Here is an 18,481-nt window from a genome sequence, read left to right on the forward strand (position 1 = left end):
CATAAGCTGTTGCATTGCAATACATCAAGAACTGTTTCATTGGAGTGCAAACAATAGTTAACATAACGCTGTGCATAGATAAAGTTAATTTAACATATGTGCTTTTGCATTGCAACCTGTAAGTTTTGCACTGTTTTCTTGTATTGTATATACAAAAACTAACTTATTCTTCATGCATTCATGAATTAACTCATCCGTTATGCACTCTTCAGTGCAGATAACAGGCCCTATTAATATATGATACTATTTCCTATTTCCTTCCATTGTATACTGAACTAACTTGTGCCGTTGTGCCATGAAAAGATAACACAAAACAGGGGTGCTGTTGCACTGCATTGTATACAAGAAATAAAATGACATATTTCGTTGTGTAATAAAGAGTGAAGCAATAATGCACTGTATCTTTGTATTGTATAAAGAACAACGATATAAAAGAGAAGAGATAACACACCATATGACATGTTGCATTGCAATAAATATGAAATAAATAAATATGATTTGTACATTGAAGAGATAACATTGCATTTCATACATGACCTAACTTAAACCGTTGTGCAGGATGAGTAACATATAAGGTATGCTTTGTACAGAACTAACTCATGTCGTTTGTGCATTGAAGAGATAGCATAAGTGCATTGCATTTCATACATTTCATACATGATGTTACTTTACCCATACAATAGTCCTTATTAGACCTACAGAATATATTTCTGGCAAATTAGTCCTCGATCAAGAAATTCCTATACTGACTCAATGACTCCCTCTGATGGGAAATCAGCCATACTGTATTTGCATATTTGAGCTAAATGACATACTTCTGGCCAAAGAGTAATTGATCTTGAACTTTTCATAGATTACCATTAACTCCTTCTGATGTTACTTCACCCATAAAGAAGTCCATATTAGACATACAGAACATATTGTTGGCAAATTAGTCTTCGACCATTCTTTACATACTCATTGACTCCTGCTGATTTTATTTCAGCCATACAGAAGTCCATATTAGATGTGATTAAATTTTTTCTGTCCTTAGAGTCCTCGATCGTAAACTTTATATACATGCCTCACTCTGATGTTACTTCAGCCATAGAGTATATTGCATATTTGACCTTAAGGAAAATATTTCTGGCAAAGTAGTCTTCGATCATGAACTTTCTAGACATACTTATTGACTCCAGATTATACGTCAGTCATAGAATTTTGCATATTTGACCGAATGGACATATTTCTGACCAAAGAGCATTCGATCTTGAACTGTTTATACATTATCATTGACTCCTTTCTGATGTTACTTTCACTCATCAGTCAATCCAAACTGTCCAAACCAACTGAACAAGAAATCAAGAAATTTCTATATTGACTCATTGACTCCTTCTGATGAAACGTCAGCTATAGAGTATAGCATATTTGACCTAACGGACATATTTTTGGCCAAACAGTACTCGAACTTTTTATATATACTTACGATATGCCCATACTTCCGATGTCACATCAGCCATACTGTAGACCATATTTTACCTAATGAACAAATTTCAGGCCTACTTGATTTGAGCTTTTAATAAATACTCATTGATTGACTCTGTTCGTAGTTCAGCCATTTACAAACCTATTTTGGCCTACTGAACAAATTTCTGGCAAATTAGTCCTCGATGATGAACTTCATATACATACTTCATATACATACATATTTACTCCATCTGATGTTAGATTATCCAGACAGTAAGTCTATATGACCGAGTGAACATATTTCTGGCCCAAAAGTACTCGATCTTGAACTTTCAATACATACTCATTGATTCACTCTGATCTTACTTCATCCATATATGAACCCATTTTGACCTGCTGAACAAATTTCTGGCAAATTATTCCTCGATGATGAACTTTTTATATAAACTCATTGACTCCTTTTGATGATACGTCAGCTTTAGAGTATTCCCTATTTGAGCTACTGAACATATTTTTGGCAAATTAGTCCTCGATCATGAACTTCATATACACACTTATTGAGTCCATCTGATGATACATCAGCTACACAGAAGTCCATACTTGACATACTGAACATATTTCTTACCCAAGTATACTTGATCATGAACTTTCTATACATACTCATTGCCTCACTCTGATGTTACCTCAGACATACATGAGCCCATGTTTGACTTACTGGACATATTTCTGGCAAATTAGTCCTCAATCATGAACTTTTCATACAAACTCAATGACTCATTCTGATGATACGTAAGTTGTAGAGTACTGCATATTTGACCTAATTTAAATATTTTAGCAAATTAGTCTTCGATTATGAACTTTCTATAGATACTCATTGACTCCTGATGATACGTCAGCTGTAGAATATTGCATATTTGATCTAAAGGACATATTTCTGACCAAAGAGTACTTGATCTTGAACTTTTCATACATTACACTTGACTCCTTCTGATGTTACTTTACCCATACAAAAGTCCATATTGAACACATTTCTAGCAAATTAGTCCTCGATTGTGAACTTCATATACATACTTATTGACTCCATCTGATGTGAGATGTCATACAGGAGTCATATTAGACTTGATTAAATTTTTTTTCTGTACCAAGAGTCCTCAATCATTCCTCATTCTGATGTTACTTCAGCCATAGAGTATCGCCTATTTGACCAACTGAACATATTTCTGGAAAATTAGTCCTCGATCATACCCTTACTGACTCCATCTGATGTTAAATCACGTACATAGAAGTCTTTATTTGACATACTGACCATATTTCTTACCCACGTGTACTAGTAAGATTGAAAATATCTAAAGATATTTTAAAATGAACAAAGACATTTACTTTACTGTTTCAAACCCCTCTCTTTTGCAATAAGGGCCATTTGGAAGGCACAAAGGTGCTGACAGCCTGGCCTGTAGGCCAAGATGTGTGTACATCGGGGGTCTACAACTTGTCACACCTTTAGTACAGTGGGGGAAGTTTTAATCTTCTGATCGGTCAGTTTGAATGTCTCACATTTGGGTTTCAGTCACATGGTCAAGGAAAGAAAAAAAGAAGATTGTAACTATTGCTCTGTCTCTATTGCTCTGCCAATGCACTTGGCTTTTCTTGGGCATTCTCTGTCTCTCTCTCTCTCTCTTTCCCTTTCACTCTATCTCTCAGGTAACTTTTTACATACATGCTGCGTACGATTATTGGTATATGATTTTATCATCTCATACATCTATTTTGTAACTATTTTAAGTGTAACCATGACCAGATATTGTCATTAAACCTTTTCAATTACAAATGATGTACTAACTAGTTTTGATTTAGTATTAACATTAATGTGGTCCCTATTGCAATACAATGTTGTGACACTATAACAACGCCCTCCCACACATTTTGATATTATAACTGCACTTATTTCTGTCGTTGGTATAAGTTGCAGTGGGTGGTAATAGACAAGACATGTACAGATTTCTACCATCTTGTTGATAAAGTTTCTTTAGTCGCTCGGCAACCCTACAGCCTGTACTCTTTAGCCAGAAATGTGTCCATTAGCTCAAATGCACAATACTCCATGGCTGACGTATAATCAGTAGTCAGTGAGTATGTACAGAAAGTTCAAGGTCAAGGACTAATTTTCCAGAAATATGTTCAGTATCTCTATTATTGTTACAACAGAGACACGGAGGCAGAGATAATAACAATCCAGGTAAGTTTTATTCACATAAAGCAGAGCACTGGGTGATGGTAAGCAGATAATGGGAAGATGAGAGATGAAGAGAATATAATACTGTCCTGATTTTGTCTTGCAGATGCAGATGATGGAAGGAGCTGGCGGAGACACTAACACACACAAGCAGGTAAGTACACACGAGGAGCAGGAGACGAGGGAGCTGGAGGAGACGTCTGGAGCAGGTAGATATGGCGTTGGGAGTCCTTAAGGTAAGCATACATTTGAGGTAGTGCAAACGAGACCAGACAGTGAGTGTGTGTGAGTGTGGTGTCTTTATACTGGTGGTGATTGCAGTGCTGATGAGTCACAGGTGGCGGTGATCAGTAAGCTGGTAATTGAGTGCGTGGGTAAGGGAGTGAGGTGGAACCTGATGTGTCTGTGACAGTACCCCCCTCCCACGGCCCGCTCCTGAGGGCCGCGGACCCCGACGTTGTGGTGGTCTTCCTCTAGGGCGTGGGGCAGGTCTGTCTGGGTGATTGGCGTGGAAGGTCTGTAACAGGATAGGATCAAGGATATCATTCTTGGGAACCCATGAGCGTTCTTCGGGGCCATAGCCTTCCCAGTCGACGAGGTATTCTAGCTGACCACCACGGCGCCGGGAATCCAGGATTTCGTGAACCACGTAAGCTGTGCCGTCCTCCAGGATGAGTGGAAGGGGGGGCTCGGCGGCTGCCACGTCAGGTTCTGGGGAGGGAACAACAGAAGGGTGGTGAGGTTTAAGCAGTGATACATGGAATGTAGGGTGGATTCTACTGTACTGTGCTGGGAGTTGAAGACGGTAGGTGACGGGGTTGATCTGCCGGATGATGGTGAACGGGCCAATGAAGCGGGGACTCAGCTTCTTGCAGGGCAGACATATCCTGATGTCCCTGGTGGACAGCCAGACCTTCTGCCCCGGTTGGTACACTGGAGCTTCGGAGCGCCGAAGGTCGGCTGTCGTCTTGCGTCTGCGCAGGGCTCTCTGCAGTTGGTGATGAGCTGAGTCCCAAACCCTCTCGCTCTCCAGGAACCAGTAGTCGACTGCGGGGACGTTGGAAGGTTCCCCATCCCAGGGGAACAGTGGGGGTTGGTAGCCGAGTACGCACTGGAAGGGTGTCAGTCCAGTTGTGGCTTGGCGGAGGGAGTTCTGTGCGTACTCGGCCCAACCCAGGTACTGGTTCCAGGAGTTCTGGTGGCCGTGACAGAAGGTACGCAGGAAGCGGCCTATCTCCTGGATCTTGCGTTCCGTCTGCCCGTTCGACTGAGGATGGTATCCCGATGACAGGCTGACGGTCACACCCAGGAGCGAGAAGAAGGCTTTCCAGACGTGGGAGACGAATTGGGGTCCTCTGTCGGAGACTATATCTTCAGGTATTCCATAATGACGAAAGACATGATTAAACATTAACTCAGCAGTTGCCATAGCGGTAGGTAGACCCTCCAGGGGTATCAGACGGCAGGACTTTGAGAAGCGGTCTACCACCACCAGGATGCATGTGTTACCGTCAGACTCAGGGAGATCTGTGACGAAGTCCACTCCCAGGTGTGACCAGGGTCTCTCAGGAACGGGCAGAGGTAGGAGCTTGCCGGTGGGAAGATGGCGTGGGCTCTTGGAGATGGCGCACTCCCTGCAGCCCTGCACGTACCTTCTGACATCGTTGGCCATGTTGGGCCACCAGAAGCATTGTTTGAGCAACGAGAGGGTCTCATTGACCCCCGGGTGACCAGTGCCAAGTGAAGAGTAGGTATTGTGCAGGAGTGGAGTGCGACGTGCCCGTGTGACGTATTGCAAGCCTTGGGGGCAACCCGGCAGAGTGCGTGTGGAGGCATTGGAGGAGGGAATGGTTTCTTCGGACCACTGGATGGGGTTCACGAAGATGGACTCCGGCAGGATTGTTTCAGGATCTTCAGGCTTTTCATCAGGGGAATGGAGGCGAGACAGGGCGTCGGCTTTGGTATTTTTTGAACCAGGGCGGTAGGAGATAGAGAAATTGAACCTTGAGAAAAACATGGCCCAGTGAGCTTGGCGCGGGTTGAGTCTTTTGGCAGCCTTCAGATATTCAAGGTTTTTATGATCAGTGAGAACTTGGAATGGATGAGTAGCCCCCTCCAACCAATGCCTCCACTCCTCGAGGGCAAGCTTGACGGCCAGGAGTTCGCGGTCACCGATGTCGTAATTGACCTCCGCCGGGTTGAGCTTGCGGGAGAAGAAGGCGCATGGATGGAGTCTACTTGGTGTCCCCTGCTGCTGTGATAGGACCGCTCCCACTCCGGTGGTGGAGGCGTCCGCTTCCACGACGAATGGGAGCTCTGGATTGGGGTGGACGAGGAGGGGAGCGGTGGTGAAGGCTCTTTTAAGGGTCTCGAAGGCATTGGTGGCTTGTTGGGACCAGGACAGAGACTTGGGCTGATTACGGAGTAGGTTAGTTAATGAACTGACGATGGTGCTGTAGTTCTTGATAAACCGGCGGTAGAAGTTGGAGAAACCTAGGAAGCGTTGGAGTTCTTTGATTGAAGATGGAGTGGGCCAGGACTGAATAGCGGAGACCTTCCCCTCGTCCATCCGGATGCCACTGTGATCTATTACGTACCCCAGGAATTGGACAGAGGGCTGGTGAAAGGAGCACTTTTCAGCTTTGAGGAAGAGGTGGAATTGCCGTAAGCGTTGGAGGACCTCCGCAACGTGGTGGCGATGTTCGGCCAAGCTCCGGGAGTAGATGAAGATGTCATCAATATACACCAGAACGAACTTGTGGAGAAACTCCCGGAGCACCTCGTGTATGAAGTCCTGGAATACGGAGGGGGCGTTGACCAGGCCATACGGCATGACGAGATACTCGTAGTGTCCGGTGGGCGTGACAAAGGCGGTCTTCCACTCGTCCCCCTCGCGTATCCGGATGAGGTTGTACGCGCTGCGGAGGTCCAGCTTAGTGAACACAGTGGCACCACGGAGATGTTCCAGGGCCGCTGGGACGAGGGGAAGCGGGTAGCGGAATTTGACTGTGATTTTGTTGAGGGCACGGTAATCAATGCAGGGCCTCAAGCCTCCGTCCTTCTTCGCCACAAAAAAGAAGCTTGAAGCAGCAGGGGAAGTAGACGGGCGGATGTAACCTTGGTTGAGGGCCTCTTTGATGTATTCCTCCATGGCCTTCTCCTCCGGTATTGACAGGGGGTAGATGCGTCCCCTGGGCACTGGTTCACCCGGTAGCAGATCGATGGCACAGTCCCATGGCCGGTGTGGAGGAAGCTTGGAGGCGCGTTGCGGGCAGAAGACGTCACTGAAGGGGGTGTAGTCCGGGGGAACATCCACGGAGCGTTTCTCGACGGGGCTTTCAATAGAGGTTGCGTTCATGGAGAGAGATTCGGAGAGTGGAGACTTTGGAACTGCAAGGCATAATCATTTACAGAGAGATTCCTTTGCTTTAGATTATAGAGTTTCTCACCAGTAGAAGAATCCTTCAGAGGTTTCCCGAAGACCTCGCGGAAGTGAGAGACGAACGCGGAATATGATTGGACGACAGGGCCTTTCTGAGTCCACAGGGAGTCTGCCCATTGCAGGGCTTTACCTTGCAGTTGCGAAATGATGAACGCTATTTGTGCTGTGTCGGTAGTGTAGAGGTGCGGCTGCATCTCCAGGACCAGTTCGCATTGTAGAAGGAATCCGCTGCATTCCTCCACCGATCCTAAGTAGGGCGCCGGTTTGGCCATGGGACTGGCGGTGAATGCTGGAGAAGTAGCGGTGACGGAGGGTGCGGAAGCTGCAGCCGTGGATGGTGATGGTGAGGATGGCTGTGGTGTGAGTGCTCGGCGCAGTGCGTCCACGAGCTCTTGAAACGGATCGTTGGTGCTCATGCTGTGAAGTTGGTTGGTCCGGTCTTCTGTTACAACAGAGACACGGAGGCAGTGATAATAACAATCCAGGTAAGTTTTATTCACATTAAGCAGAGCACTGGGTGATGGTAAGCAGATAATGGGAAGATGAGAGATGAAGAGAATATAATACTGTCCTGATTTTGTCTTGCAGATGCAGATGATGGAAGGAGCTGGCGGAGACACTCACACACACAAGCAAGTAAGTACACACGAGGAGCAGGAGACGAGGGAGCTGGAGGAGACGTCTGGAGCAGGTTGATATGGCATTGGGAGTCCTTAAGGTAAGCATACATTTGAGGTAGTGCAAACGAGACCGGACAGTGAGTGTGTGTGTGAGTGTGGTGTCTTTATGCTGGTGCTGATTGCAATGCTGATTAGTCACAGGTGGCGGTGATTAGTATGCTGGTGATTGAGTGCGTGGGTAAGGGAGTGAGGTGGAACCTGACGAGTCTGTGACAGTAGTAAATAGTATTGTGTTTTTGAACCATACTATAGTAAATTGTAGAATACTGTCTATATTAGCCTATAGTATTTACAACACTTTGTTAATGAATGCTACAGCATACTGTAGTATAGTGAACTGATACTGTAATACTGTAATAAATACTGATACTGTAATAAATACTGTAGTATACTTTCGTTTTTTACTACATTGTGATTCTGTTGACTGTCTGTCTGTGTCAGATTTTTGGATTGATGGGGAGAGGGAAGTTTATAAAAAAAAAAACAATGCTTAAAAGCAGCCTATATATATATATATATATATATATATATATATATATATATATATATATATATATATATATATATATATATATATATATATATATTACACTAGGCTAAATGGGAAATCATACTAAATACCAAAACTGTATTATTATATACTACTACTATATTTAATTTGTCCTGTTTTGTCTCTATTTATCTTGCTTTCAATACAAGCACAAAGGGGATTCAGATCCTGAAGACTCCATGCAATCTCGCTGTACCCTCACCGCCAGTCTCTGCTCCTTGGATTTTGCAAGCTTTTCCTTGCTTCTTATTTTTAAAAAACCTTCAATAAACATAAAAGTTCCCAGTGTTGTTTTTTGTGAAAAAGGGCAGATACACCTGTATATGATTAACACACAACTTGGCACACAATCTTTAGTTCTTTAGATTGCTCCTGCTGACTAGAACATATTTCCTCCTTTCCGTGTCAGTGGGAAACCATGCATTCATACTACTTTCTCTGATCAACTGGATCATCCTCGTGCAGCACTGCAAACCATAGCAGAGACTACAAGAACATGTAGGAAAGGACAGACGAAATGCTTGACATGCAGTTTATTAGAAATGTATAAATCCATTGCATTAAACCAGTGCAAAAGTCAATGTGTGTGTATGATCATGTTTTGTTTTAGAATTGAATATATTGTGTATGAATCTATATAGTAATAAGTGAAAGGGGTGCATAAGAATTGTAAAAATTAAGATTATTTAAATTTCACTTTTCACTTGTTTGCAATGTTTTTTAAGGCAATCACCTGCAGGTCACCTGTGAAACCACAGTGAACATGACATGATTGCAATTTCACATATCAGAAATACAATTCTTACTAGTAAAAAATTCATTTTTACTAGTAAAAACTTCATTCTTACTAGTAAGAATGAAGTTTTTACTAGTGGAAATGTAATTCTTGATATCAACAATTCAGTTCTTGATATCAGGAATTACATTTCCACTAGTAACAATGTTAATTCTTGATATCTGTAATTGTATTTTCACTAGTGAAATGTCACCATAGGCTGCCATTCAAATTCAACTGTTGATATCAAGAATTGAGATCTTACTAGTTGAAATTCCAATTTCACATATCAGAAATACAATTCTTACTAGTAAGAATGAAGTTTAGTGGAAATGTAATTCCTGATATCAACAATTCAGTTCTTGATACCAACAATTGATATCCTGGGAATGAAGTCAAAACGGCTTGTCGAAGTGTAGGTAAGGCACGTTAAAAATAGTTTTGACGCAAATTGATAGAGGTTCGAATCCGCCTTTTGCCGAAATTCGCTCTACTTCCTTTTCCCATCCATCAGATTGGAAAGGCATTTATCTTCAATAAAAATGAAGGGTCCGTGTACGTTTTGATAGTTTGTTTTCCAATTTGAAATGAAATACGCAGAAACGAGAAAACGGTCGTTTCCCGTTTTTTCGTTTGTTAAAAAAACCCGGAAAAACGAGATTTTGACTCAATTTTCGTTTTTTCGGGTCACGGATAGAAAACGGAAACACGACTTCAAAACTCGTTTTCCACATGTGGGCGGTCATTACACGCCCCTTTCAGCCGATTGGTCAATCAAATCTGAGCCAGTGACGTCATCTTCAGTTCGTTCAACAAAATAACAGTCCTCTGCCGCTATATCAGTAAATGTCATAAATCGGCTTCCTTCTGTGCAACCTAACGCGTATTTCACAGAAATATTTATTTCAGAAATGTTAATCAGCACACAGACTGTTGTAATGCTGTTTGTAGTTTAATATGCATGGTGAAACTGCGCTACCCACACAGAGGAGCGGATGAAAAGCACAGATAAAAAAAAAAAAAAACTAGTTTCTTTTTTATTCTATTTTGAATAGATAAATCACAATAAATAAGTAGTGTAAGCAATTTTGAAAAACGAACAACATCTCATCTATCTTTATTTATTTTGCATAGCCTAACATTGCCTGCTGAATATAGGCTAATGTTGGTTAACATATTGAGATATGTAAAGATCAAACATTAAAGATCAAAATTACAGCTACATAGCTATTTTAGTTACGACAAAAATAATATATAAATGTTAAGCCAAAACGAATTAATTTAAAGCTGAACTGAAACATAAACCGGCGTTACAACTAGGCTCTAATTTGACACAAATCCAAATGTTTCAATATTCACGATTTGGAGGCTAAACTATATTTATTTAAACGCTTTTATTGTACACAGACTACTTAAAATGAGCAGTATAACTTTTTTATATTTGGTTGAGTGTATGTTATTTTGACAGTTTACAGGCTGTGGTGTCAACTAAAACTGATGTTGTGTGTGCGTGAGGCGCCGACGCGTTCACTTGAATTTTCTTATAAGCGGAAACAACTTAAAATACTCAGACATTTATGGTCAAATATATGTAACACCATTCGAATCTGCGAAGGGTTAAATAGACCTATTATTTTTGTACACTCACAATAAAAACAAAACATTGCTCGTAAAATAAACGAAATTTTCTGCCGTCTCGGTTTCCTTTCTGTGAACTTCTCAAAAATGAACTGACACTCATATTGTCGCATTTTTTCCCCTTTCATTTTGGTAATATTTTAATTACTTAAGTGAAATAAATTTCGCGCATAGACATAGGCTAGCCTATTTATTCCTTTTATATAATTGAATCCTTTTCTCCGTTCACAGAAGCGCGGCAGTGCGTGATGATGATGAATCCTCATGTTCTGTGTTTATTCTGCTATTTGTTCACAGAAATTATATTGACAAGGCAACAATAATTTTCGTTTAGTTTAAGTTTTTCAAAACATTCACAGAACTGCATACAGTAAATTTTCCCGCTGTTTAAGCCACGAATATTTACAAAATAAAATAATTACAAATATAATAATAAAAGATAATAAAATAATTACAAAGATAATAAAAGTTCTATGTTTAATATACGAGAGTTTTTGTTTTGCTGTTGTCCACTAAAGCAATTGACGCAGAATCGCCAATTGCCGTTAAATTGAAATTGAAAGTAAAATGTTCAGGGCCATTTATAGCTAATTCATTCAAAAGCGAAGGAAAGAAAGAAAAGAAGTGAGGATAGCAAGTAAACGTGACATATAATAATGTTCACTGTGTTCATAAAAGTGTTTAATTTAAGAGATAAAATCTGCATGGCCATTTATAAGGAAAACTAAAAAGCCCCCCGATGGTGATACCGTTACTAGGTGTTGCCACCTAGTGGATATGACTACATAGTCTACTGCAAGGAATGCGTCTGCTAAATGATTTAATTTAAATGTATAAAATGTAAACAAAACATTAAAATAAGAAAAAAAAATGAGTGTAGCCACTGATCTATAACAGAGAATATGTATAGCCTATAGATCGCTGGTAGTAGCCCAAAGGATGTCATGCGCTTGGTAACAGATGTAGAGGCATTTACATTTTAAAAACACAATGACAGCTTAAAACAGACTTAATTAAATTTACTGTAGTTTTTTTTTTTTTTTTTTTTTTTTTTAAACTTTTTTTATCTATGCAAACATATTTCTGTGAAATACGCGTTAGGTTGCACAGAAGAAAGCCGATTTATGACATTTACTGATATAGCGGCAGAGGACTGTTATTTTGTTGAAGGAACTGAAGATGACGTCACTGGCTCAGATTTGATAGACCAATCGGCTGAAAGGGGCGTGTAATGACCGCCCACATGTGGAAAACGAGTTTTGAAGTCGTGTTTCCTCCTATCCGTGACCCGAAAAAACGAAAATCGAGTCAAAATCTCGTTTTTCCGTTTTTTTTAACAATTGAAAAAACGGAAAACGACCGTTTTCTCGTTTCTGCATATTTCATTTCAAATTGGAAAACAAACTATCAAAACGTACACGGACCATGAAGATATAAAAATAAAGATATTCGAAAAGTTTCGAACTTACGAACTTAAGAAATTAAAAAGACTTCCTATGCGGTTTGTGCATTTTATAAGTCAAACTGCATCGTTGACAAAATGGATGTAAACTGACTACAACGCACTGCACCATGCAGCACCAAAATTCGCAATAATGGAAGTATACCGCTCAATTCATTTAGTGTATTTATGTATATTGATACACCGTTTACTCTTTTATGAAACTATCATAGTTAATGAAGCCCAAGTGCCACCTACAGGCCTATTAGTGTAGGCTGGTGAAATGGTGACGAAAAGAAAGGATTTTATTATGTTACCATTTTTGATAATTAAGCAGCATTATGAAAAAAGTCTCTTAATAAACTCCTCCTGCATTTATTTGATCAAAAACAGCAATATAGTGAAAGATGATTACAATTTACAGTGATGGTTTTCTATTTTAATATACTTTTAAATATAATTTATTCACTGGTGTCAAAAGTATTCACATTCAATACTCAAGTAGAAGTATAGATACTAGGGTTTAAAAATACTTCTGTAGAAGTTGAAGTATCAACTCAAGCTTTTTACTCAAGTAACAGTGTAAAAGTACTGGTTTCAAAACTACTTAAAGTATAAAAGTAAAAGTAATATAAGGGAAAAAAATGCCATTAAGGACAAAAGCTTAGGCCGTGTCACAGGGGTCTATTGTGCACTCCACCTCCTCAAAATGTCATCAATAACCTTTATTGGAATGTCAATGTACATCCAAGCTTAACTGCAGGAATCTGTGAGGGCAGCGGACAAGAAAAATGTGGGTAGTTTTGGTGTACCCAGGGCAGGCTTAGTAACAATCAGGGCTTGACATTAACACCTGACAACCCACCAAAGTTTTCAGCTGTTTCAGTTCACACCGCACCGACAAACGCCAACAAATTCGTCTGTTGGAGCTTGTTGGATAGGTGTTGGCGTTGGTTGGAGTCTGTTTTTACCAGACTGAACATGTTTAATCAGCGTTTGTTTGGTTGTCTGAGCATCCAACAAACAGCAACAAACTCTCGGTGCGTTCCAAATGCGATATATCGCCCTCCGACGGGCACTTCGGAGTGAAAACAATCATGGCCGCCATATTGAATGGTCGTTCCAAACCGAAGTGTTCAAAACTGGCCACTTTAAAGGGCCCTTCGGAATGAAGGATTTCGAAGGGTATAACTGATGGACACTTCGGACCCCCATGATCCTTTGCACAGTGAAGTTGTTTGTCTTCACAGAATGGGCTCGGAGTTCGATTTTACCCATAAATATATGTATAGTATTTTTCTATACTACTGTAATATTTATACGAGTTAGATTTAGTACATTATTATGGTCAAAACAACATTGTACTTCAACAAAAATACTTTACAGCTCCCTTCATCAGTCCATTCAAATGTTTCAAATACATAGACACAATATACATTATGGTGCGATAAACCAAAAAATAAAAAATAAACTAACGTTAAACAAAAGGCGCAACTTGCGCAATCTATCCTCCTTGATTGTCTCGTTAAGATGACGCAGAAGTGCGTTCCAAAAAAGGAGTATTTTTGACCTCTACACCCTTCATCCCTTCGAAGCTCTCACTCTGGAGGGTAAACACTTTGAAGGGATTAGGGCATAGGGATGAGCCCCTCCGAATGGAACGCAGGGCCTGACGTAATCTGACCTGGCCACGAACCGTTGCCATGACGATGAGGCAAGTCCCCTGCAAAGACAGCTGTTTGATCGCGCCCGCGCCTCACGCACACACAACAAAGCACTGGAAACGTGACATCGCAGCTTGTTCGTTATAAAAAATAAAATACAGTTTAAAAAAAAAACATATAAAAGGAACAATAGTCCGTAGTGCAATCCGTGCCATTCAGCAAGGGCACTGCTCCACTTCACCGAAAGAGAGAGGTATAACACCATGAGAGCAACGCAGGTTTACCTTCAGTTTCGTTTTGGCTTGTTTAGCTACATGGTTGTATATGACTATGGGTCACATAAATAAAAAGGGTCGCGCTAAAAAAAAAAGTTTAAAAACCGGTGTATACGCCAATTTATTCAAACGTCTCTCTACCGAACTACCTAGCTTAATTTGCGGAAGACGAAGAGAAAGCACCCGTTTGATAGCCTAAATGAGCCAGTAGTAGAGAAATAATAACTTAAGAAATAATCTTTTTCGAGTAACGACCCCCAGCACTGTCGTCCTTGCTGGAGTGTGACGTGATTTGTGACGTGCAGGTGTGATGGATCGCGTACAACCCAATAGGGTGTCAGAATTGTATTTGTTTATTCTCATCCAACCACAATCAAATTCACTCTATCCAGATGGCGCGATTTATCTGGATAGTTTTTTTTTCCAAGCCGGAATGAAAACAAGCCGAAATGAAATAGGAGTAACGAGGCTATTTTTAAAATGTAAGGAGTAGAAAGTACAGATAATTGCGTGAAAATGTAAGGAGTAGAAGTAAAAAGTCGTCTGAAAAATAATTACTTCAGTAAAGTATAGATACCCGAAATTTGTAAAAAAAAAGTAAAAAGTATTTGTACTTCGTTACTTGACACCTCTGAATTTATTCCTATAATTTATGCTGTTCTTTTCTAACATTTTATTCATCAAAGAATCTTGGAAAAAAAATATCACAGGTTATAAAAAATATTAAGCAGCACAACTGTTTGTAACATTGATAATAAATCATCATATTAGAATGATTTCTGAAGGACCATGTGACACTGAAAACTGGAGTAATGATGCTAAAAAATTCAGTTTTGCTTCACATAAATCAATATATTTTGAAGTAACCATTATTTTAACTGTAAAAATATTTCACAATATTACTGTTTTTTCTGTATTTTTGATCAAATAAATGCAGCCTAACCTATATAGCCATAACCTATATATATATATATATATATATATATATATATATATATATATATATATATATATATATATATATATATATATATATATATATATATATATTTTACATTGCCCCTTTTTTACATTTGAGCCCCTGCCCCTGAGGAACTCTCTGCATGTCCCTGTCTGTTATTATTACATATAGTTTAATGTACAACAACACTAATGTACAAATATTTTCTGACACCATTTATAAGTAGCCTGTAAATATAGCATCTAACTACTATGTGCACTTATTGCAAAGAGAATACTTTTTTATAGGGCAAATAGAATATTTAGCTTTTTTCACATAGTGTAAGTAGCATATAAGAAATGGTGCTGTTTTCACTTAGTGCAAATAGATTCTATTGCTATTTCACTTAGTGCAAAATTAAACGTACCCTGGAATATCCAATCTGTGCGCTTAGATTTGTAAACCATATCGGTTTTTCGATCCGCATATACCCACAAATTTGTAAACCATGCCCACGCTTCGCAGTCTGTTTCCACGGATTCTGTATTTAAACTGTACTCGTCCAAGAAGAGAACAGGCTTAAAATATTAATAAAATAATGATATTTTTATATAGGGCAAACAGAATGAATCTTAGGCCAATTACTTTTTGTGTAGGCCTATGTGGAATGCATCAAATTGTCTTAACTGCATACTTAAAATAATTCTCTGAAGCACTTTTTTTTCTAACTCAGAAGACACAGATTTTAGGGTAAGGTCAAGAAGGGATACCGCTACAGACACTGGGAATGCGCTAAATTAATATTTGGTCATTTCATTACTGTATGAGCACGAACAAACCATTACCAACGCATGTATATCAAACTTATAAAAACTTTGTAAACATGCAGAACAATAAATGACCAAACATGCTGAGTTTTATGAATTTATGATGCTGGTGGTGAGTGTAAAATCAAATTCAAAACAGCCATTTCACCTGGAAGATTAAGGCTGTGATATTAATTTTGGCCACTAGAGGGGGCCATACGATAAGGAATCTTTTAACCTTAATCTTTTTTTTAATCATTTTTTCCCCTTTGTTTTTTCACTTTTACATGACCCAATAAAATATTATTTGTCAAGTTTCCAGACATGATTGCTGTACATTTAAAATGAAGAGACCATTTTATTCATCTCTTTTAAACTACAATCACCAAAACAACACTTCATGATAACAATGTAATGGAACAGTAGAGGCACTTTACCAAAACAGAAAAAAAAGTTTACGAATAAAGCATTCATTAGTTATTTTATGATATACTGTTGTTAGGTTTTAAGTAAACATTATAGTTATAAAGTAAAAAGACAATAACAACGACAACAACAATAATAATAATAATAATAATAACAAGCTGACTAGGAAATAGGAATAGGAAAGAGGTTCAAAAAGACTTTATCATTCATCTTGTCCAATGTGGCCATATACTTCAAGTAAATGGACAACATATTACTGTAAATAAAAATAATACAAGTTATTAGCACATTACAGTGTAGCTATCATGCCATATTTACGCATCCATTGGACAGAGAGTGCAAATATTTCGGCTCATTATTAGGCTATCCCATATGAGAAGGTGTCGGTGTACATACATTAAAATGTACAGTAAAAATGTTCAGTAGCCAATAACGTTTCATTACACTGTTTTATAATTCACAGGCCTTTAATCAAAGAGAAACACGAATTTGGGCACGATGAAGACACATTCTGTATTAGAGCCATATGTAAATGTCATGGATGGAACAATAAAAAAATAGTCCATTGATGCATTAGAAAGTGTAATGAAAACAAAAATAAACATGAAAAACGACATGAGGTTATTTTTCTTATGTTCATGTCAATGGTAAAATAAATGATACATAAATGCCTTGTTCATTTGTTTCCCTTAATTCTCCGAAGGACCCGGTGGCCAATAAAAACAAACAGGATGAAACTACTTTTTCTAACAATTAACGAAAAAAAAAAAAAAAAAAAAAAAAAATCAAGCCATAATATAATTTTTATGTTTTATTAACTAAACGAAAAAATAAAGGAGCCATTTCTCTGGACGGATGTTCTTCCTCCATCTTTGGCTTACAGAGGATTATGCGAAAACCACATCTCATTAATATTCATTAGCTCATTACCCTAGCTATTCTTACGTGTAAAAATTGTTTCTAGATATCAGTAATTGAATTTTCACTAGTTGCAAGAGCAATTTCAGATATCAACTGTCTTTGTTGATATCAATAATTACATTGTTACTAGTAAAAATGCGAATTTTTGATATCAAGAATTCAATTGTCACTAGTTGAAATGTCAGTTCTTGATATCAACAATTTAATTGCTACTAGTAAAAATGTTCATTTTTGATATCTGAAAATGCATTTCTGATATCAACATAATTTCAGATATGTAAAATGGCTTTCTTACTAGTAACAATCACATTCATGATATCAGAAACTAACATTGTCACTAGTGACAATCAAATTATTGATATCAAAAATGAACATTGTTACTAGTAGCAATTCAATTGTTGATATGAAGAACTGACATTTCAACTAGTGACAAATGAATTATTGATATCAAAAATTCGCATTTTTACTAGTAAGAATTGTATTTCTGATATGTGAAATTGGAATTTCAACTAGTAAGAACTCAATTCTTGATATCAACAATTGAATTTGAATGGCAGCCTATGGTGACATTTCACTAGTGAAAATACAATTACAGATATCAAGAATTCTAGTTTTTACTAGTGGAAATTCAAATGTTGATATCAAGAATGAACATTGTTACTAGTGAAAATACAATTACAGATATCAACAACTGAATTGTTGATATCAATAATTAAATTGTTGATATCAAGAAGTAACATTGTTACTAGTGTAAATGTAATTCCTGATATCAAGAACTGAATTGTTGATATCAAGAATTCATATCCTGAGATGTGAATAAAAGTCAAAACGGCTTGCCATACACATGTACATTGCATTGCAGTGAGTTATTCCTTTTTGCAGTAAATGAGAAAACAGGTGCTTGTTGCACTGCTTTGCAAGCAAGAACTAGAGAAAACAAATCACATATGCTGTTGCATTGCAATACATCAAGAACTGTTTCATTGGAGTGCAAACAATAGTTAACATTACGCTGGGCATAGAAAAAGTTAATTTAACATATGTGCTTTTGCATTCCAACATGTAAGTTATGCACTGTTTTCTTGTATTGTATATACAAGAACTAACTTATTCTTCATGCACTGAAAAGATATAACACATTACACGTGGAGTTGCAATGAATGAACTAACTCATCTGTTATACATTGAAGAGATAACAGGCCATATTAATATATGATACTATGTCCTACTCAGTATTAAACTTG

The sequence above is a fragment of the Chanodichthys erythropterus genome, chromosome 9, assembly GCF_024489055.1.
Source record: "Chanodichthys erythropterus isolate Z2021 chromosome 9, ASM2448905v1, whole genome shotgun sequence".
In the NCBI taxonomy this organism is placed as follows: Eukaryota; Metazoa; Chordata; class Actinopteri; order Cypriniformes; family Xenocyprididae; genus Chanodichthys; species Chanodichthys erythropterus.